The 17,997-nt window shown below is 29.7% G+C and overlaps 1 long non-coding RNA gene across 2 annotated transcripts; it reads right to left on the bottom strand.

The window, feature by feature from the left end:
* Positions 1-14,622: 14,622 nt before the first annotated feature.
* On the bottom strand, positions 14,623-17,794 carry LOC139864966 (uncharacterized). 2 transcript variants are annotated; one of them, XR_011764559.1, is made up of 5 exons: positions 17,375-17,794; positions 17,146-17,217; positions 16,954-17,026; positions 15,921-16,030; positions 14,623-14,857 (listed from the first exon to the last, which is right to left on the bottom strand). It is a non-coding gene; the product is annotated as an uncharacterized lncRNA (long non-coding RNA). The 2 variants fall into 2 exon arrangements; XR_011764558.1 differs by having other exon boundaries at positions 17,146-17,794.
* Positions 17,795-17,997: the final 203 nt, after the last annotated feature.

Raw genomic sequence — 17,997 nt, 5'->3', positions numbered from 1 at the left:
TTATATATATATATATATATATATATATATATATATATATATATATATATATATATATATATGATTAGTATTATATAAAAATACCATTAGTTTGTTATATATAAGTATTTATATAAATAATGATATTGTGTTTGATATGTAGGTATATAAACCATTAATATAATTACAATATATGTATTACGTATATTTTAGGTACAAAATATTTGTCTGTAACAAAAATGATAGTTTCGATAATAATGATTTACTAATAATAATAATTTTCTTAATATCGATAATAATAATGATTATAACGATATTGTTAAAGTTGATACTTATGTTAATAATAATAATAGTAAAACTTAATAATTATACAAATGATATTAATACTAATATTAGTGAAAAATAATAATAACTTGTATGGTTTTTATAATAATAATAATAATAATAATAATAATAATAATAATAATAATAATAATAATAATAATAATAATAATAATAATCTTAACAATACTTAGTCGTGTTACATAATAGCAAAATGATAATAATAATCATGATATTACTAATATCTAAAAATAAAAAGTGATTTTTACTACTTATTTTAGAGATATTAATAATAATAATAATACTTATAATACTAATATTAATAACAATAACAATAATAATCAAAACAATAATAATCATGTTAATAAGAACAATGATATTAATTAATTTTAATAAATAATGATAGATAAATATATAAAGACTACCTCAAAAGCTTGTCCAAAAAAGAAAACGCTCCATACCGGGTTCGAACCCTAGACCTCCCGCTCACAAATATACTCTCACGACCATCTAACCAGTTTTGCTTTTCTGCTATTAATCCATTCCATATTTATATATCTATCTGTTTAATATTCCTTCTTCTTCCTCACAGATTCAAACGACCCAATTTATCATAGTAATCTTAACAACACTTACCAATTTGATTTTAGGATTTAATATCCCAAAACATAAACAATTGATTGAGGGTAATTGGCTTGAGTAAGAAAAAAAATTTAAATGGAAGACCCTGCTACTGCTCGTCGAAGATAAACAAATTTTTTTTTTTTATGATTTTGATTTGTAGGTCGATTTAAATAAAACTTATAACACAAAATAGGTTTCAATTCACTCCTAAAATCTTTCACAACCATCAATTGAATCAGAAACATCAACACTGACTTGAATTTCAAGATGAACACATTGGTTGACTTTTGTTTAAAATTACTTTGACTCCAAAATTTGTAATCGATTTAAAGAATTGGGAAGTGAAACTTTACAGATAGTTTTATTAAAAGATTACTAACAGAAACTCATTATTACATTTTGATAATTTACTCAAATTCGAGTTTTGACAAGAATTATTGAAGAACAGGGTAGTTACCTGTTTTATTCACAAATTTTAATTTAAATTGACAATTTAGAGTTGGAAGAAGTTGGTAATTGAGAGTGGGTACGTGATGTTAACTGAATGTGATAATAATTCAGTGAAATTCTTTGTTTTAAAGCAAGATTAGTCGACACAAATTATATTCGATCGGTACAATAAATAAATAAAAAAATTAAAAGCTGCAAATTGATGTAACTTGATCCTTTTGTTTGCATCTTGATCTGAAATGGACCTCTAACAAACTAGGGACAGAGACAAAGTTATCTACAGAATGAGAAAGACCTTAAACTGGATTCATATGATTAATTTTGATTTTATGTATATATATATATATATATATATATATATATATATATATATATATATATATATATATATATATATATATATATATATATATATATATAATTGATATTAATAATTATTAAATACAATTATTTAAATAATAATAATAATAATAATACTTTTAATATCCTTAGGAAAATTTATAATATTAATATAAAAAAAATACTATAAATATTAATAATAATAATGATGAAGATAATAAAAGTCATGAAAAAAATTAATAATAATAATAATTATGATAACAATAATAATGAATTTTAATGATAATAGTAATAATAATTATAAAAATAATATTAACAAATTATATGTATCAAATTTATATCTATATATTATATATTGGGAGTAATAACATTAATGCTATTCTTATTACTAGTGTTAATAATAATAATGAAAGTGAGGTTACTAATATAGCCTTACTATTTTAACTTGTTTTTAAATATCATATAATAACATTCTTAATACTGATATTAATAGTAATAGTTATAGTAATAATAATAATAATAATATTAACATAATCACTAGATCTTAACTTGTATTTACTTTTAATATATCCCTATTACAATTTATTAATTATGTAATGTATAATAATTTAATTGTATCAATTTATATATATATATCTATATACATATATATTTATATATATATTATATAATATTATTCATAATACTGATATTAATAGTAATATTTATTTTAATAATAATCATTTTAATATAGTAATTGTATTTTATCTTATAATTATATATATGTATTAATAATACAACTTGTAAGTACATTATTAATAATTATATCATATATTATATGAAAACATCTATTGAATTATTTAACATTAATTTTAATAATGATATTTTTATTATTAATGGTACTAATAATATTATTGGTTATAATATCATTAATTTTATTGATAATAATAATAATATTAACAATATATACTTATCTATATATATACACTTTATATAATAATAGTAATGATACAAATATTAATATTAATGTTAATGAAAGTAATAATAATACTACTTTAACAGCTATATTTTCAACTCGTAATTATATTTAATATCGTATTATTACAACTTGTTAATCATCTTTACTAATTATATATATGATACAATAACATATCTTGGATATTTACTGTTTATAAATTTTTTATATTACAATATATATATATATATATATATATATATATATATATATATATATATATATATATATATATATATATATATTTATATATTTATTTAATTACATCTTATTTATTTTGTACATTACACTATCTATTTAATTCAAATGATTAATTGATATTATACTAATTCAAATTATTATAAATACTTTTGTTTACATATATACCTATACATATACACATTTATATAAATTTTGTTATTTACAAACAATTGTTCGTGAATCGTCGGGAATGGTCAAAAAGAGTAAATGCATTCATGTAAACCGTTCCAAAATTATCAAAACTCAACATTACAGACTTTGCTTATCGTATCGAAATTATATAAAGATTAAGTTTAAATTTGGTCAGAAATTCCCGGGTCATCACACACTACAACACACATGCCATGATACTACTGGATCTTTGGTTCATATCATAGCACCAATTCACACATGCTATAGCACTACCGGCTCTTTGGTTCATACCATAGCACACAAATAAATGCACTATATACATACACGTATAATTATTCCACTCACCTTAACGCTTGGATGAAAGTGAAACCAAAATCCCTTAAGCTTCAAAGCAAATCCTAACACATTAATTGCACAATTAACACATGAGCAAGTTGGACTACTTACCAACTTACAACCCTAGTGCATTAATGACTCAAGGTGCAATTATGACCCATTGGCATTAATGACACTCACCCTAGGTCAGACTACTTTAAATCACTAATGGCTAGTGATTAAAGTTTAACCACACCAACTAACACAATTTTGAGCAACAAACATCTCACTATGCTAGTTGGGTCACAATACACCCCTTTGACCCATTTAACCCATTTCAAGGCTATACTTGCATTTGGGTCACCCATAAACATAATAACACCCATTTCACTAACAACTAAGTGAGTTATGTTCTAACAACACTTTAAAGCTTACTACCCCAATTTATAACATAAAACCCTAGATTATAAATCTTTAGTTTTTTTTTTTTTTTTTTTTTGAAAGCAATGCCTCAAAGTGATGTTGGTGGAAATTGAACCTGGGTCCCCTTTGAAGATTCCTAAGCACCAACCACTCAACCACCCCTTTGGGTAGTATAAATCATTAGGTTTAGTTACTTGAATCTTACACCCAACCCATTAACAAAAAACTAGCCATAACTCAAATTAAACATTAAGACTTGAAATTAGAACTTGCCACAACACCAAGAGATGACTAGTAGGTTGATTCAACAAGAAATCAACTCAAAATGATGGAAACTAGCTTCTTCTTCACTAAACTCACACTTCCTCACTATAGGATTTCAAGCTCTCGCTTACTAAATTGAAAAGTGGGTTGAAGTGAAAATGAGATGTGGATAAGGTTTGGTCAGATTTGTGGCCTCAAAACCGTCCACAAGTTAAATTACCACCTTGCCCGAATCATATGGACACGATTATCTTAAATTACTCATGTAAGCGCGAATCATATGGACAGATATGTTGGGCGTTGGCAACCCCACTCTACGATGTAACTGTGCTGCATATTAATTCGTTTAACGTATACCTAGTTAGTGTATGCATATGAATGGGTACACAAATGTTGAGGTTAAGCTTCATAATTCGGGTGCTCATGAATGCAAACTTATGAAAATGTATTATGATTTAAATATCATGGTCAAACATCGTGTTTATACTTATGACGAACAAACCTGTGAACTCACCAACTTTTTGTTGACCTTTAGCATGTTTATTCTCAGGTACTTAGATGATTGCTTCCGTTGTTTGCTAGAGGGTGCATGCTTACATAGCTGAAGTTCAACTTTTATTTCAAACACTATTATTCGCATTTGACATTATCTACTTATGTTTTACAAGTGTAATTCGTTGTCTTTGAGATTACTTACTTATTTTGGAAACTTTCATGTTTTTGGAAACTTTTAGAAATAAAGGCGAATCTTTTGGAAAACGTCTCATATAGAAGGTGTAACCATTGCTCTGGGACCGTTTGTTAATGACTGCGTCAATAGAGATTTTGGTGGGTCATTACAAACTGGGAGATTGTTGAGTTTGAAGTTCGAATTAAACAAGGAAACGAATATGCAATCAAACTTCAAGAAGATTCTGACTGTAAGCACCTCGCGGGTGCAAGGTCTACATTGCAGGCGCGAAAATCAGTCAGGCGGCCAGGAATTGGATTTGAATTTGGATTTGGAGTCCTCGTTTGTGTTTGAGTCGTCTTATTTTAGCACTATAAATACATCCCCGTATAACCTGTAATTGTGTACACGAAAATTATGGAGGATAATCTCTGGTTTTCGCCAGTGGGGTAAACTTTTCTTCGCGTTTTAAAGTAGAGATATAATCACGTTAAATTCATGTGTCATTTATTCATTTATTTATCGTTCGTATAATCGTATGCTTTTGCTATTTCGTTTGTCGTATGTAGGTAATGTGATTGACCGATACCACAGTCACATGTCTTGTTTGGGGTCTAACAAAATGGACCACCTAGCGAATGGGATCTGGACTTGGAACTGGAGCAGCTGTTCATCCTTGAGAAGCTTTAGCGAATCATCTTAAGATTCACGCTTACTCGATATAGTTTCTAAGAGACCTCGTAATGCTCCTAATGCATGTATACGTTCTCTCGAAATTGATGGCCAGTTTCCGATCTCTAGTGCTAGACATCATATTGACGATATGAAACCAATCCTTCCTATGAAGGTGTGTGGAGACTTATTTATTTAGTTATTTATGCTTTTGACGAAAATAATGAATACTCAAATAGAACCGATATCATTTTGCAAAGAAAAACACACTCAACAAGAATGTATGGTATGAATACTACATCTAACTAAATTTTGTTATGGATTGTGTATAGATTTATTATGGATATTACATGTAACTGAATTTTATTACAATCAATAAAGGTGTGTGGAAACTTATTATTGATCTTTTATCTTCTCGCTTTAAGGTCTGTTCTAGAGATATATATATATATATATATATATATATATATATATATATATATATATATATATATATATATATATATATATATATATATATATAATTTTTTTTAAATGAAATGGTTTGGAAGGAAGAAAAAATTAACTGTGTTCCCTAGTTTTTTGGTGATGAAAATGGAAAGAAATGAAAGTAAAATTATAAGATATTAACCTTCCAAACTATCCTTCCAATTTGGAATGATTAGGAGAGATTGGGAAGATGATATCTTTTCTCCTTCTTCTCACCTCATTTCATTTCATTTCATTCCCCATCTTTTCATTCCTTTTAATGAAAAATTCTAAAACATAGCCTTAATCTCAGTCTTCGTGGTATGGATATGCGTCTAACTGAATTTTACTTAATTGTATGTTACTTAATTGAATTTTAAAATTGAAATAAAAATTGAAATTTATTAATTTATAGACTTTTAGTCAATATAATACAGTAGTTATCTTCATTTTTATCTTAGTTATACCATCATCTTTCATTCATTTTGTATTGTATTTATATATTATAACCATATACAAATTATAAAAACAGGTTTATCGTTCATAGGGTTAAAATTGTCTTTTTAATTTTTATTTTTATTTTTTCTGTATGTGTACATATACTTTATGTTGGAATATATGCTCAAAAGCTTCTTAGCCCGGTTTGTTTATAAGGCGCCCTAACATCTTTAGTTAAAAGCATCTTTATTTCTACAGTTAGTGGGCCATGTAAAATAAATAATATAATAATTAAATAAATACGAAATAATCTCTATCTATTTATCTATACATTCTAATATATAATTTTTTATAATCACCGAAGTCTTGGCTTGAGTGGTATGTGGTGGGGGTCAAACTTGTAGTATTGCCAATTCAGGTTCGATTCTTACTCCAAGGAGTTATCAACATTTGATGGTACTACTAACATTAATGCGAATTGAAAAAATTTCGGGGAGGTCTTCCCAACCTTCGATGGTACTGCCAATATCGTCACGAAATTGAGTTTTGTCCACACGTGTGTTTGGTGGGGGGTGGGGTGTGTGTGTGGGGTGGGGGGGGGGGTAATCATGAATGTGGTTAAGTTTTCTACGGATGGTGCCGATATCGCCATTCAAAAACAAAAATTCTTTATTTAAATGTTTGTTGATTCTTTAATATATATATATATATATATATATATATATATATATATATATATATATATATATATATATATATATATATATACATTATTCCAAGAATTTTACTCGTTAGATGCAAAATAATTATATGTATATATAAATTTTATAACATCTTTATAAATTCTTTTATATGTAAGTATATAGTTTATTTACATTTTAAATAAATCATAACTAATTGTTTAAGTATTTTTACCGACAATGCATCGCACGGGATTAATGATATAATGAATGTGATTTATGTTAACTAATCTTTTAATTGATTTTTTAATGACCATGCATCGTACGGGTTAAAAACCTGTTAAATAATATAATGCAACCAAAACCACATTATACACTGAGTTATAATTAATTTTTATTGTTATTTTGTAAACACCGATTTACTACTAAAGTAGTAATATCAAGTAAAATAAATTGTTAATTGCAGCCAAATCTTCTATTCTTGATAAGTACAAATCATAAACTGTAATGTAATATTTTCAAAGGTTAAGTTTACTTAATAATTCTCTTGGCGGTGGTGAAATCTTGGCTAATAAATACTCTTGGTTGCATCATCTTGAGGAGAATACTGATTTCCACATTGTCCGAAAGAATAGTGAATAGTACTTGGTCTTGGAGCTGGATTCGTGGTAAGATTGGTAGTCGGAATAGCCATAGGCTTGAAGATTTAGTGGGCGAGATCGGGAAGATCACTTTGTCCAGTCATCCGAACTCATGGTCATGGAAATTAGCAAGCGATGGTACCTTCTCAGTTGGTTCTACTCGTATGGCCATTGATAACATTTTGCTCCCTACTATCGCAAATGTTACCAGGTTGTCCGTGTTTATACCTCGCAAAGTTAATATTTTTGTATGGAGGGTCGCGATTGACAGGTTACCAATTAGACTCAAATTATCTCAAATGTTTAGATATTGAGGTAATCAGAGTGTTTCTTGTGAACACTGTAATGAGGATGCAACTCACGTTTTTTTAATTTTTGATGCCCCGTTGCGATTGAATTTGGAGGATTTATGTTTGGCTCGATATGGATAGACTTATTCCATTATTTATCTCATGGCAGGAATTGATCTCATGGATGGATAATTTACAAGATTCAGTGGAAGGAAAGAAGAAAATTATGGTTATCTTTGCGACCTCGCTTTGGACTCTTTGGAAGCTAGATTTGGAACATTATGATTTTTGGGCCTTCTTCTATTCGAAAATGTGGCCGTATTGATTTATTCGCGATATGTCATTTCATTGGTATTGTAATAGAGGTCCTAAATGTATTAGTTGAAACGTTTGACTTTTAAAGGCACTGTAATCTTTTCCCTAGTGCCTTCCTAGAGTTTTGATTTTCACAAATTTTGCAGTTCGAAAAAAAATAAACAAAAAATGTACACTGTAATGATGATATTTATTAAACTGTGTTTTTTTGTTCGGAAACAATTAATAAACAAAGAATCAAAGATAAATTTGAAAGTTTAACACTCCATCCCAAATTAAGTGTCTGTTAGGAATTTTTGTTGGATTTAAAATAAGTGTGATAAATGTCAATTTTACCCTTATATTAAAGGTAAGTTTGACAGAATTTATCTTTAATATGGATGAAAGAGAGTATAACACGAGGGTAAATTATAGACTTTAATCATATGCGAGAATTATTTTTTGTAAGTGGACAATTATTTTGAAACAGATATAAATAATAAGGTGGAAATTTATATTGAGACGGAGGGATTAATATTTAATAGCTATTTTTTTAAATAATTAATTATTTTGTGTCATATATAAGAAATAAGATGACACTTATTTTTAGACAAATGAGGTAATTAAGTAGTTTGTAACACCGTACCTTTTTTTTTTAAATTACACAGCGGAATATCAGTTTATCAAATCGTGGTTATAAGCATATATTAAACATATATGATACTATTCATTACAGTTCAACTGGTGTTACTTTTCGAAACAGTGAAGCATAGTTAATTCAAACATCATAGTTCTTCATTGTGTCAAACATAACCAAAGTACAACTATCTTCTCCCGTCTCTAGCATGCAAACAATATTACCTGCAGGGGAGAAAATGTGGGGGATTAGCACAACGCTAAGTGAGTGAGATATCCCAATAGATACTAATACAAAGTACCAAGCCTAGCTTTTAGGGATCATGCATTAGGTCAAGGGTATAAGGACATAGCATTACACAGCTATCACATAATATAGCATTACTCAACTATATCATACAGAGCTAGGCAGTGATTCAATTAACAGAGTAGCAATAACATCAACAAGCTATTCAGTAAAGGCACCAAAGGCACTATATTACACAGCCTTACATACCTATATAATAAAGGTATCCATAGTTATACATAGCTACTCACTAATGATATCAATAGCTTTACACAGCTATTCACTCTCATAGCACTAACGGCTATACATAGCGCTAACGGCTATAAAACCCCAAGAGGATCGTTGACCCTGCCAGGTCTACAACTACTAGCTGATCAAGCTAGAGCCGTACCGATAGCTTCAGTTATTGTCCCACATTATACCTCTCCTGACGTTTACATGCGTCAATTGCAGTATACTGCCCTTACAATAACCCCCGAGCCCAACCCTTCTATACACGGTTGACCTCTTCCGTCCCTTCTATACACGGACGGTACTGACCCTTCTATACACGGCCAGTTCCCTAATGTGCACATAACCCACCTACAATCTCACCGTAGGTAACATCACTAATAACCACAAGGCAATCTAATCAGGCATTCTACTATTTCAATCTAAGCGAAAACCTGATAACAGTAGTATAACCTACTACTTATCATTACAATAATAATTAACATGCATACATAGATTATCATAATCTATATTAACCAAACAGCGGGTAGTAACTACACTTGTTACTGAATACCAATATCCATAAGGATAGTCCCACTCACCAATTACCAGCAAGAACTCAGTGGTCTAATGTTACTGAGTCTTCTCCGTTCCTTTATCACCAGAGAATGATACAATCCGAGTCAGTAATCTTATCTTGATAACAACCCGACAATAAGAAAACAACACCAAAATCAACATTTAATCACTTTACAAGTGGTCTGTCAACCGTACGAGTAACACCATCACACGCACGTTTGAGAACACTCAACCGTACGATTGACAACTCACTCGTACGTTTGGTCTATGACCACACATCCTACAATGAATCACATGATCCGTACGGTTCATCACACGAGTGACTAGTGACTCGTACGAGTCACGTATCATCCGTACGTATCATCACAATCAAAACATAAGTTGCTCATCACCACTCACTCGCACGGTTCACCACACGGTTGACTACCCCAACCGTACGAGTGAATGCTTACTCGTGCGAGTGATGAAGAACAGTAGTAACATGCAAGGAATAATCGATATCATACCATCAAATCATGCTATTAAGTTACTCAAATAAGTTTATGATCCATTATGGGCAAGTTTACCGAAAATCCCTATCAATAACAACTCCCGTATGAGCGTAAAATGGAGCATACACTCTTCCGAATAACTTTGAACCAAAATAAAGTTTGAATTATTATTTTAAAACCTTACCATTAGAAAGTAAACTTCAAGAAGATTCCAACGATAGTTTATTCGTCGAAAACGGATTTACGGTTTGAAAGTTATGACCGAAACAAGTTTCCACAAATCTGACCGGTGCTCACACGCGTGGCTGAGGCCTCACTCGTGCGAGTGAGTCCTCACACGTGTGGTTGACCCTCAAAAGTGTGGTCACTCGTGCGGGTGACCTGTCACTCGTGTGGGAGCTGAAGAACAGCTCCAGCACGCTGTTTTTCGCGTTTTTGACCCAAAAACTCTATTTTTGCAAGTTCTAACACCAAAACCACTTCAAATACATCATATAAACTATATATCAACTATTTCTAACAACAATTAACACTTACAAACACAAAAACATGAAGATTCAAGCTCATATTCATCAAAAACCCATTTTACACTCAAAACCCAATTCTTAAGAATTAAACCACGAATTCAAGCATGCTAACTTGGATAGATGCTTACAAAGATGATATAATTCAGTTCCTAAAGCTTCACAAATCAATTTCAAGCTTGGATCAATTTAGGGTTTCAAGGTAAAAGAGTTTAGGTACGTTCTTGTTTGGGAATGTTCAAAAAAAAGGATAAAAGAAGCTGATACATACACTCTTATGTGTTAAAATATAATACCCCATTACACACGGGTATTTACCAGTTATCTAATATCTTTCGTACTTAATTAGGCAGACCTAACGGAGTCCAATTTACATAACGAAACCTGTTATGTGACCCTTGTCACAAAGCGCACTTTATCCCATACACCCCTAATTATGAAAACATAATTATTAAAATCACTAATATTAATAAATTAATATTAACTAAGGATAAAAAGGTAATTTACTACTAAACTAAACTGGGTGTTACATTGTTACACTTGTAATAATTGGAAATACGCCTTTTAAATGAGAATCAAACATATACCCCCTTAGTCAATTCGGTCCGAATTTGATGTAAATGTTACCAAATTGAATTAAGGCAACGAAATTGACTTCCTTATATTTTTCTCTATCAACTTTAGTTGCAAGTTAATATATTTTGGTCACGTTCTTTTGGTGGTGTGTTTAACTGATTAAGTTTTTATTCAAAAATTATGCAAACGCTACAAATAATCATACGTGAATAACTTTTTAACTTTATAATTTTGTTATTATAAAATAAATTTCTATGTATTTTTCGAACTCTGTAACTACGGAGTAGTTTATTAGATCAAGTGAAAAGAGCCCCTACTTCAGTCAGACCGGTTCCATATGTTGGTACAAATCATGAACATAAGATATTAAATGCATGAAACATGTAAACGATTTACTATAAAGGATGAACATTTGTGTAAGAAAAACTAAAAAATTGTTGGAGTGTGAAGTTCAAATTAAGTAAGGTTTGCTGAATCTGTGAACTTGTGACCGCGAGTTTAGAGTTATAGTAGCAAGAATCACATCAGTGCTGAGAAAACAAAACTCGCGACCACCACAAGTTTATTGCGGTTGCGAAAATGGTTCTGACGGGAGGAAATTCCAGAATCGTGTTTTCTTGTTCGTTAAGTAGTTTCCTTGTTTAGATTTGCCTATATAAACACCCTATGTAACCCATACAATGTGTGCACGAAATTAATAGTGAAAAATCTCTGGTTTACACCCGTGGAGTAAACCCTTCTCCGTGTTTTGGAGTTGGGATATAACCACGTTAAATCTTGTATCTTTTATCTTTATTTATCGCTTATGCTTTATTATTCGTTTGTCGTTCGTGGATGTTTTGATTAGTATAAATCATCTGTCTTATTTGGATCCTAAATCCTAACAAAAACAACGTTCATTAATCTAATAAAGGTACTAGAGTAACATAATACAATTATATTATATTATACCTTTACACTAACATAGAAAATTGGTTGTCACATTCTATATATATTCAAATGGAAAATCACAATTGCTACTGTTCAATTAGGATATCTCCGTAATACAAAACAAATCTAAGGGTAGAATTGAGTGATAACATAAAAGGAGCTACAGCACCAACTACAAAGCTTTTTTAAAATCGAGCTTTTATACTATAAATATATTTATGGTGCATTTAATAAATAAAAGTCTTTTGCTTGGGTGGTTTACTTGTGTCTTTATCACACAAACATCTCAGGTTCGAACCCTGGGTCTAAATTTTAATTTTTTCCTCCTTTTCATTTCAACTATCATGTTTTTTTTAAAACAATTTCATTATGCTCCCTTCTAACCTTTTTTCCTTCAATTATAATCTTAAACTTTCTCATCCCATTTTAGTTTTACTATCGTTTTTACAATCTTTTATTAACAATCCTTTTTTACCTTTACATTTTTTTTTCTTTTTACACATTTTACTTTCATTTCAACTATCATGTTTTTTTTAAAACAATTTCATTATGCCCCCTTCTAACCTTTTTTCCTTCAATTATAATCTTAAATTTTCTCATCCCATTTTAGTTTTACTATCGTTTTTACAACCTTTTATTAACAATCCTTTTTTACAACTTTTTTACCTTTACATTTTTTTTTCTTTTTACACATTTTACTATCAATTAACAATAGTATATAAAAATGTGGAGTATATTTAGTTTAATTATAATTATTGAAGTTTATATTAGGTTTGGTTGGTCAGGTGTAACTAGGGATGTTAATGGTCACCCGATTCGGTGGATATCAACCTGATCCACCCGCTTTGTGATGGATATGAATGAACCTAAATGGATATGGATACGGATATGGATGAACCTAAATGGATATGGATATGGACATGGATGAAAAGTTTCATCCATGGATATATCCATTACCACCCGAAATACATATACGAATACATAAATATAGATATAAGCTTACATATTTACTATTACAAGTTCATTTACCGTTAAATTTACATTTTATTTTCAACCCTATAACGAAATAACTGTAATATATTACAATAAAACACGTGTATCTAACAAAATAAACTTACACGTTTCATATTTCATTTTTCATAATCTATGTTTTATAGTAAATTTGACAAATATTGTTATATCTTCGACAAAGATTACACATTTGTATGGATATATTTTAATTATGTCATGTTATATTTATTTTTGCTATACTACGTTTTTATTTTAATCGCATATTAGATAATATTAGAAATTTTTTTAATATCCATTGGATATCCATTAACCCGCTTAATCCACTGGATATGGATATGGACGGATGAAATGAAACTAAATGGACATGGATATGGATATGGATGAACAAAAACTAAATGGATATGGATGTGGATACAGCATCATCCGATCCATTGCCATCCCTAGGTGTAACGGAATTTTGTATTTTTTTGTTGTGTTAGGTTTTTAACGATAAAATATATTTTAATTTAAAACATATAGTTATATACAACGAAAATATTCACACCCGCATCAATGCGCGGTAACCTCAAAACTTGTCTCTATATGTTACAAACGAAGTGAATAGCAGCTACATGATCACCTCATTTTTTTTCCTTTTTATTTTTTACCACTTTACCATGTGTTTTTTTCCTTCCTACTATTCACCTCCTTTTTGTCTATCTAATTTAGAAAACGTTTAGTTAATCATTTAAACAGGAAAAAAAAAAAAAAACGTAACTTTAAAAATTGTTTTTAGATACCATTTTTTTCATCTTTTTTTGTCTATCGAATTTAAAAAAACGTTTAATTAATAATGTAAACAATAAAAATGCGACTTTTAAAAAGTTTTTAGATATGAGTTATATGCTATCTATTTATTATTTTATTGTTTCATTGAACAATTAAATTTGTATTTAATTTATGAAAAGTCGCTAATGTGTTTAATCTTTTTAGGTAACTATTTAATCTAAATATTTTTCATGAATATGGAATATTAAAGAACTAGCCTTTAAGAGCCCGTGCTCAAACAAATCGAAAGCGTTATAATTGATAGCAAGTTATGGTGTGATAAAATTATAGAACCGGAAACGCAATAAAGACCCAAAAGGAAGAAAAAATGACCCATAATCTAAGTTGTTATTAACGTTGCTATTGTTCCTCTAAGCCATTATATACCGGATACCAAAATTTACAGTTTGACTTAATAAAAAAGTCAAACTGCAACCAAAAGCCTTGAAATGAAACATTTAAACAATACCTTTGGTGGTGCCATCTCTATCATGCACCAAACCATTATCACATCCCTTAACATCATCTTCAGAATAATGTCGAACTTGAAACCCTTACTTTAGGATAACACTTCTGACAATAAACAGTGCAATAGAACAATATTAGTATACGTACATTACGGATACTGACTTTTTCTAGTAGCTAATTATTAGTATTTTTTGTTCGTACTCAGTACTACAATCAACGCCATATACTCACTTATTACTATGCTTCTGATTATATAGATGCAGAGGCTACTATATAGTGCAAATAAATCTTAATAATTAAGACCATAATAAAACACAGACTTAATGTAAACGGGTCGGAATGGACATTTTGAGTTGTATTAGTACATTTTGACACTTTCACCAAAATTTGTATATAATCGCTTAACGACTCGCTTTCTTACATTGCTTATTAAACTGACCCAAATTCATTCAACGGTTCATGTATCAACTTTGACACATGTTTGTAACTTAAAATCCTCAATTTTATTGAAATGGGTCAAAATGTACACCTGTCATCAATTAAAACGGGTCTAAAATATTGATTTAAAATGGGTTCAAACGTGTTGGGTCGACCCATCAAAAAATGTAAAACTTGACTAAGAAGCTTAATAGAAACAACAGAAGAAGTCTTAAAATTAAAAATTAGAAGAAAAAAAAACTAAAAACTTTAACCAAATAACAACAAAATAAAATTATTTTTTTATAATCTTTTTATAAAAATAGTAATAAAATTTTAAAAATAAATTTTTTTTTTTTAATTTTTCAAATTTTTCTTTAAAATATAGTTTTTAAGAAAAAATTGATCTCGACCCGGCCCATCATGATCCAACCCATTTAAATCTGTCCCGTTTGAATTTTGAAACTCATTCGACCCATGACCCATTTTGACCTTAGCCTATTTGGGTGTCGACCCAACCCGACCCGTTTGCCAGGCTAAGTTTAAAGGTTCGTATAAATTATTATCGAAGATATAATAACCATGACATTAACCTTCAAATAAAAATGAATTTCAAAGTATAGTTACATAATTTCGGATAGGTTGTGAAAAATATAGTACATCAATTCCCAAATAATTCAATTGTTGCATATTATTGGGTATATATACATGGGTCAAGAGTGGAAGCAAATAGAACTTATATGAATCTCACCATTTGGTTGATCATTGTAGCCCCATTTGGTTGATCATTGCAGCCCATATTTGAAGAAGCATGTCTCTCAATTCATATAGCTCTGAAGTCTTAATCTACAAAGCTACTATCTGCATAATTGAATTATTAACAAATATACAAATCGGTTCTAGATTTATAAATATAAGTTTACATACATTGAAGAAGTTTAAATAGCTAAACAATAGTAAAAGTAACTACTTGAAACCACCAGGCACATTTGAACATATAAGTTATAACTAAGTTTTACATGTTACGATTTAACCTCTATAACGATTTAAGCTTGGAAGTAGAACTAAAAACATCATATCAATATATGAAATTCTAAACAAATTTCACCTCATACACCACATTTCCTATGTTATACATTGTAGTTATCTAAAAAAAACACCTTGTAAGCATCATATTAGAACTATAAGAATCAAAATCAATCAGACACTACATAATATCAGATCAAAGCTATAGCAACAATAGTGCATACATCGATTGTGGGCTTCTAATAAGAACCACACCAAATATGAACTACTAACATATACGACATAAAGGAATACAAAAATGATAATCTAAGAGTGGCATATACTTTTTAGCAACGTCCTGATTTGTGATTATGAATATATTTATATATGAATCGATTATATAATATATGATTAGGATGATTCGAGTAAATGGATTAACCAGTGACATCTAAATCGATTATGAGCCACGAAATACAGCTACAACTTGCAGCAACTAACCAAAAGAACAAAAAACACATTTAAATAAAGAAGATAAGGTATGCGGACTAAAACATAAAATAAGTCAAAATCTTAAATATTCAAAAAACCAGATAACCAGGGTTTTGGACATAATAGTATTTTGTGTCGAAAAAACCACGGTTTTGACCGATTTACGTCTGGTTTTGAAAATGACCCTTTTACCCCATCACCCGGTGCACCCGAACTGTCCAAATTAAACTTCTAGCCACTATGATGCCAATTAATTCCAATTCAGGGAAAAGTATACGATAAACAATTACCTATAGCTGCAAGTATTCTTGAGTTGACAAAGTCTCGACATTCTACTCTTGGTTCAGCACCACCAAATCATAACTATTGAAATCAAATTCATAAGTCATAACATCGTCATTATGAGTAAGTGAGTAACTAAATTCAGTTAAACCAATACATGAAAAGGTAATCACAAATTATATAAAAAAAAATTAACATACCAGATTGTTTCCCATTGAAAGCGTACATTTTCCGGTGGAATGCGTCCTTTACATGGTTGCATTCATCATCTCCTAGTCGTTTATGTTTAATTCATATCGATGGTGGATAAAAAATAACAGTTATGATTGATTATCCAAAAAAATCTGGAACATCAAATGAATAAAAAATAGGGGTTTCTATCTGCTGATTAAAAAAAATTAGGGTTTGAATCATGTATATAAAACGTACCGTGAAACATCGACATACATAAATAGTCGTTACAGACGTGCAATCGATGTTTATCACACATATAAACATCGTTCTACAATCGATCACATATTATCAGAATGGATGTCGCCAAAATTCGCAAGAGAGAAACCCTAATTTATTTTTAATCAGATTTTGTTTCCGAACATCTTCATAATGTAAAGGAATCGTACTTTAATTTCTTGAATCGTTCAATTCGAATGGTTTATCGAGATTGTATTGTCGATGTACAAAACTTGTACCATTTTGTAGAGAATAACGTAACTGATTTATTGGTGGTAGTGGCGTCACTTAATATGGCGGAATGAAGGCATAATCGACGGTGAATTGAATCTGAGGGTTTTCTCTTTTGATGAAAGAGAGAGGCCTGCGGTTTTAGCAGATTAGTGGTGAAGAAGAAGAAGTTTATTTGGTGTTAGGGTTTTTCTTTTAATTTCCGAATACATATGTGACACGTGGTGTGATTTCAGCAGCATTAAGTGTAATTAAATCAACTAATCCGAGTTTAACATGTGGATTAAGTAATTGCAGAAGGACAGTGTCCTTGTGCATGTACTAGTGAAATGATCCGTGAAATTACGGGTTTGTTTAAACGAAACAGTATA

Source organism: Rutidosis leptorrhynchoides, chromosome 8, assembly GCF_046630445.1.
Source record: "Rutidosis leptorrhynchoides isolate AG116_Rl617_1_P2 chromosome 8, CSIRO_AGI_Rlap_v1, whole genome shotgun sequence".
NCBI lineage: Eukaryota > Viridiplantae > Streptophyta > Magnoliopsida > Asterales > Asteraceae > Rutidosis > Rutidosis leptorrhynchoides.
This window is presented reverse-complemented; position numbering and strand designations above follow the sequence as displayed.